Raw genomic sequence first — 6,415 nt, 5'->3', positions numbered from 1 at the left:
TATATTTTATCCCATTTTATTAATGTTTATTTACTAATGCCAATGGGATTGATTCCAGTTAACAAAATACTTTTCCAAAATATTCCCTGAAATAATATTGGTAACAGATTACTAAACTTATATGTATAATAAATATGGTTTTCTTAGAATTTACTTTCAATAATGCTCAGATTCTCTAACAACAATTCTCAGAATTATGCAGAGGTAAGGCATATTTTCTAGTTAAAAAGATTATCTGCCCTGCACCCTCCCTCCTCCTTTAGTAGTGCCATAGATTTCAGGTTTATTTTTCTTTTTCCTCTACAAGAAAGGATAAACCCACAGCCCAGTGAAATGGCAGTTTCTCCCTTCCATTCTCTTCCATCCGATGCAGCCAAGGATACCTGCACAGGGCTGGCACCGCCCTGGGTGTGGATGACACACTCCATATTTCCCAAAGGCAGGAGTGAGTCCTTCCACAGTTCTCCTTTGCACAAGGGGCTTTTCATGCTAACCTGCTAACAACAAGCTGATGAAAGGGTGCTCCTGAAATGTCTACTTCTCTCTGTTTATTAACATTGTTCATAAGGACAACTGCAGCTTTCCCATGCTTTCCTAAAGAGAATATCAGGCATCTATCAGCTTTAGAGTGTATGTGCTCCCCCACAAACAGAAGGTTTGTCCTTTCCACAGGGAACTGTGGATTATCCCACTGAAGGTGGAGAACAACTAACAACCACCTGCCCCAGGAGCTGCTCCCTGGGTGAGGAAAGGGGCCTGTTTTCTGCATTTAGAATCAGTAGTAAACACTAGTCCCTGCCAAGGGCCCCCTGAGCATATCTGTAGGGTCAGGAGTCCTGGCCACACTCCCAGAGAGTCCAGAAACCCATATGGGTCAGGAAAAGAGGCCATGCTAGCAGATTTGAGCATCACTCCCCACCCACACCCACTGTGTGATCCAGGGCAAGCTTCTTATTTCCACATCTGAATCCTAAGAACATGGCGATTTACTTAATTCATGCAAAACGGTGGGCACTGTGTCTGGTTAGTGATACCTGTGGGCCGTCATTATCATCTCGGCCCCAGGCTCACTGTCAGCAAATCAGTTACAGAGGTGCCAGTCAGGTCCTCTCTCCAGGTATATTCTAGTGCACCCTGAGCACCCCACTTGAGAGAGACAGCACCTCTAAGCAGGTCAGAATTTAGTCTCAGTCACTGCTCAAGAGAAGCCAAGTCAGGATGCTCCCCAGCCCAAGTGCCACAGTCACAGTGCACAGAAGGAGTGTTCCCAGTGTACGGAACTTCAGATGATCTGGGAGGGCTCGTGCCCTGCCACTTCATGTTTCCCATGGGCTCTGGGCCCAGGTAAATAACTGTTATACAGTACTGTAAAGGGAATAACAGCAAGGAAAAAAGTCTGTGTTCAATACAGACAAATCATTCTTTCTCAATATTTTTGATTGGAGGTTAGTTGAATCCATAGACGAGGACTGCAGATAAAGAAGGTTAACAGTATATATTATAAAAATCACAGCATATTATACAAAAGGGACTGCTCAGCATTTAATACAAATAAAAGCCTCTGTTGCTAATGGCTCTGCTATGACCCTCAGAGTAAGTTCAGTGCTACTGTCAGGATAATAAATGCATTTCCAAGGTCCTCTTCACAATGCTTCATTTCTTGCAGCTGTGATTAGTTTACCACTGCTTTTACTAGTCAGTTGGCAGATGAAGTCCTGCTACAAGAGCATGAAATCTATCAGGGTCCTACTTACTCCCATCATAGTATGCAGGTTCTTGGCAGGAACCTTCTTAAGCCACAAGGCCATGCTGGGTTGTTCAATGATAACTAGACAATGACATCAGCAAGTCCTATAGAGGGACACCCACAGCTGGGATCACCAACCTCTGCTTAGAGGGAATAATTGTAGAGACCCCCCCCCCCCACTTCAGACCTTCTGCATGGAGGATGCTCCTCTTCACTTGCAGATCCCAGATCCATGAGGACCTGGACTGTCAAGGATCAGGGAGGTACCCTACCACGTGCTCACTAACAATGAGGAAAATAAGGATGCCCCTTCTGCTTGATATGCACACACAGGTCCCCACACAAGCTGCCTGTACTGCATGGCTCCTGGAACTGCTCTGAGGCCCAGGAGATGCTGCTTTATAGGGACAATCTTCAACTTTATACATTTATGGAGCCTCTAAATAAACAAAACACTGATATTCCCAAATCCAAGTGTGACGTATTTTCTTTGTTTTGTGTTGGCCAAGTATAAAAGTAAAATATTTAAAACAAAACAGAAAGTTAAAAACAACTGAATTTATGACATTGATTTCTTAAATGTAAGTAAATTTTAATGCAAAATTTGAGAAGGGCATAATCTCAGAATTGAGGACAGCACTTTTAATTGGACACATTTTACTTAAGACAAACCTGTCACATCATTCTTGTTGCTCTCATTCTCCATAGACTTGAACCCACATTGACACTGGCTTCCATTAGGCCAACTGGTAGAAAAATGCTAAATGACTCCATTTTATTCAACAGTATTGACAAGACACACTGATGTTTCATCACATCCTTTTGGGATGACAGGTGCTGGTGGGGGTGGCCTGATGTAGCGAGATGGGAATCAATGTGTGTTTAAGCTTCTAGCATGTCTCTAAACTGATCACATATTTACAGTATCAATTATACAATTTCATTATAAACATCAGATTGGCCTCATGGGTAAATAAAATCGGTATTTAGTGACATCACACTATTTTTTTCTAGGTTATGTCACATGGATTCATAATTCATAATATTCTGTACAATTATTTTAGATTTTGGATTTATAGTCTATGGATATTAAATCTGACATTTTACACAGTACTATTCATTTTATCAAGCAATCTACCACTTGACTAGTCCTAGAGACCCTGGTTGTCCCTGGGCTGTTTACTAACTGACTTATGCATGAGGTCACTTATCGTCACTTGCTGGGGAAACAAAGGCAGAGCTTCTCTAGCCATGCCACCCCACCCTCATCCACAGGCCCCATGAGCACCCCTGCTACAAACACTGTGGTGGCCCTAAGACCCTGATGCTCGCCAGAGAAAACCAATCTCTCCACACCTGCCTATTATGGTTGAGTTATGTGCCCCCAAACTCATATGTGGTCTCAACCACCAATACTTCAGAATGGGACTTTATTTGGCAATAGGGCCTTTAAAGAAGTAATTAAGATAAACTAAGGTCCATATGCTTGACTATAATCCATTCCGACTGGTGATATTTAAAAAGAAGAAAGTCTGGGTAAAGGAGTAGCATGCCAAATAAGACTACTATATCCAGAAGTGTTAGTCTTCAAGAAAACAGGGGAGATAAAGACCTTGGATAAAAATAAATTAAGGGAAGGCATGACCACTAGACCAGCATCACTGAAGATACTTGTGATAGTTTGGATCCAGAATGTCCCCAAAGGCCCCAGTACAGTAGTATTCAGAGGTGGGGCTTTTAGGAAATAATTGAATCAAGAGGACTCTGACCTCCTAAGTGGATTAATCCATCAATGGCTTCATAATATGAATGGATTACTGGGAAGTGGTGAAAACTGTAGGAAGTGGGGTCTAGTTGAAAGGAGTAGGTCCTTGGGGGCAGGCCCTTGTGGAATATGTCTTGTCACCAGACCCTTCCTGTCCCTCTCTCTGCTTCCCAGCTGCCAGGAGGTGAGCAACTTTCCTCTGCCAAGCCCATCTGCTATGATGTTCTGCCTCACCTTAGGCACAAAGGAATGGAGCTGGCCAACCACAGAATGAAACCTCTGTAACCATGAGGCAAAATAAATCTTCCTTTCTTTAAAGAGTTTTCTCAGGTATTGTGTCACAGTGATGAAAAGCTAAGATAGTACAAAAGGGAATACTGTACCCAGAGGAGGATGGGAGATAAAATAATCAGCAAATGTGAGAAAGTGAATCCCACTAAAGGAGTAGACATTAGAAATAGTATAGAATCATACATTATCTAAATAGTAAACCATCAAACTTCCAAGATGAATAAGATAGGAAGAAAAAAAACATAAAATATTCAAAACCACAAAAGTAAAAAAGAACAAAATGACTGGAACAAGTACATACCTTTTGATAATCACCATGAATGTAAATATTATTAATTTTCCATATATGTAGATTGGCTAAATGGATTAAAAAATAGGACCTAACAATATGCTGCCTACAAGAAACTGACCTCACGTACGAAACCATACACACAATGATAGTGAAAGGATGGAAAATGATGCTCCCAGTAAAGGGAATCCAAAAGCAAAAAGGAGTAGCTACATTTATAACTGACAAAACAGACTTTAAAACAAAATCAGAAGAGAAAAGGAGGTCACTATGTATTGATCAAGGGAACAATTCATCACAAAGATATAATCATTATAAATGCATTAGCAATGAGTCTTAGAGCACCCAATTTTAAAAAACAAACATGATTAGAGATGAATGGAAAGATAGGCCACAATAAATACATCATCCAGACTAAAAAATCAACAAAGAAACATCAGATTTACATTATACTATAAATTAAATAGACTTAACAAACATCTACAAAATATTACATCCAACAATTTTAAAATACACATTATTTTCTTCAGCACAAAATATGTTTTCCAGAATAGACCATATATTAGATTATGGAAGAACTCCTACCAAATGTTTTCTAAATGAAATAATTTCTTGTATTTTATCTGATCACAATAAAAAGAAAATAGAAATAACTGCAGAAATCCCAAATACACAGAGAAATTGAGCAATACACTATTAAATGAACAGTAGATTATAGAAGAAATCAGAGGGTAAAATTTAAAACTTCTTGAATCAAATTAAATGTAACCATAACATACCAGAACAAGGAAAGCAGTGCTAATAGGCAAGCTTATAGCAATGAATGCCTATATCAAAAAATAAAAACAGAACTAAATAATGTCATGATTTATCATACTGTCTTATAAAAACAAAACAAACCAAATCCATGGAAGAAAATAAATAGTAAAGATCAGAGAAAAAATAAATAAATTAGAGACTAAAAGAATAATATAAAGCATCAATACAACAAACAGTTGCTTCTTTGAAACAATAATATTGACAAACCCTTAGCTAAACTGACAAAAAGAAAGAGAAGGACCAAGGAAATAAAGTTAGACTTAAAAAAGGAGTCTTAAAAATAGAAAAGAGTGAAATTCAAATGATCATTAGGGAAAGTTTGAAAAACTCTGTGCCTAATAAATTAGAAAATCTAGAAGAAATGGGAAAATTTCTGGACACATATAACTTACCAAAATTCAACAAAGAGGATACAAAATACCTGGATATATTGATGACAATAAATGAGATTGAAGCAGTAATAAAAAGTTTTCAGATTAAAAGAAGAAAAAAAATGATCCTAGGACCAGATGTAATCATTGCTGAATTTTACCAAAGTTTTTAAGAACTAACACCAATGCTGCTTAACTTAATTCATAAAACAGGGAAAGAAAGCTTTCAAACTCATTCTATAAAGTCAATATTGCCTTGCTAACAAATCTATAAAGGACACAACAGAAAAAGACACTATAGACCAATATCTCTGATAAATATAGATACAAAAATCTTCAAGTATTTTAACTTTCAGATTCAATTTAATAGCACTTAAAAAGATAATGCAATAAAAAATATAACACCATGATTGGGTTTGTTTCATTCCAAGGATGCAAGAATGATCCAACAAACACAAATCAATAAATGTAATAAAGCATATAAATAAAATCAAGGACAAAAATCATATGATTATCTCAACAGATGAAAAAATTCAGCATTCTCATTATGACGAAAACCCTGAATAAATTACACATGGTGGGATCATGTCTCAACATCATAAAGGCTATACATCATATTATCTGAGAAAAGCTGAAAGCACTTCCTATAAGATCAGGAACGAGACAAAGATGCCCTCTCTCACTAACCTTATTCAACATAGTACCAGAAATTTTAGCCAGAGAAATTAGGCAAGAGAAAGTAAATGGTTTACAAACATTAAAGTAGGAAGTCAAATGATCCTAGCTTGCTGATGATATTATCGTGCACCTAGAAAATTGAAAAAAAAAATCCATCAAAAGACTTAGAACTGGTAAACAAACTCAATGAAGTAGGATTTAATATTAGCATGCAAAAATCAGTCACTTTTGTCTACATCAATAATGAATTCTCGAAGATGGCCGCTGCGTACGGGGGTTGCTGAAGTGCTGAGCGTGGTGCTCAAAGCAGCGGCTTTAATAGAGATTTCGCACAGTCTGTTAGAGCTCCTTTCACCGTTAATCTGTAGCGGACCACTTTGCCAAGGAGCAGGAAGAACAAAGAAATCGAAAAAGAGACGCTTGGCTGCTCAGAGCCGCAGGCGCTTTGCTCCCAT

The sequence above is a fragment of the Marmota flaviventris genome, chromosome 16 (assembly GCF_047511675.1).
Source record: "Marmota flaviventris isolate mMarFla1 chromosome 16, mMarFla1.hap1, whole genome shotgun sequence".
Lineage (NCBI taxonomy): Eukaryota > Metazoa > Chordata > Mammalia > Rodentia > Sciuridae > Marmota > Marmota flaviventris.
The sequence above is the reverse complement of the archived record's forward strand: the minus strand, read 5'-3'. Positions refer to the sequence as shown.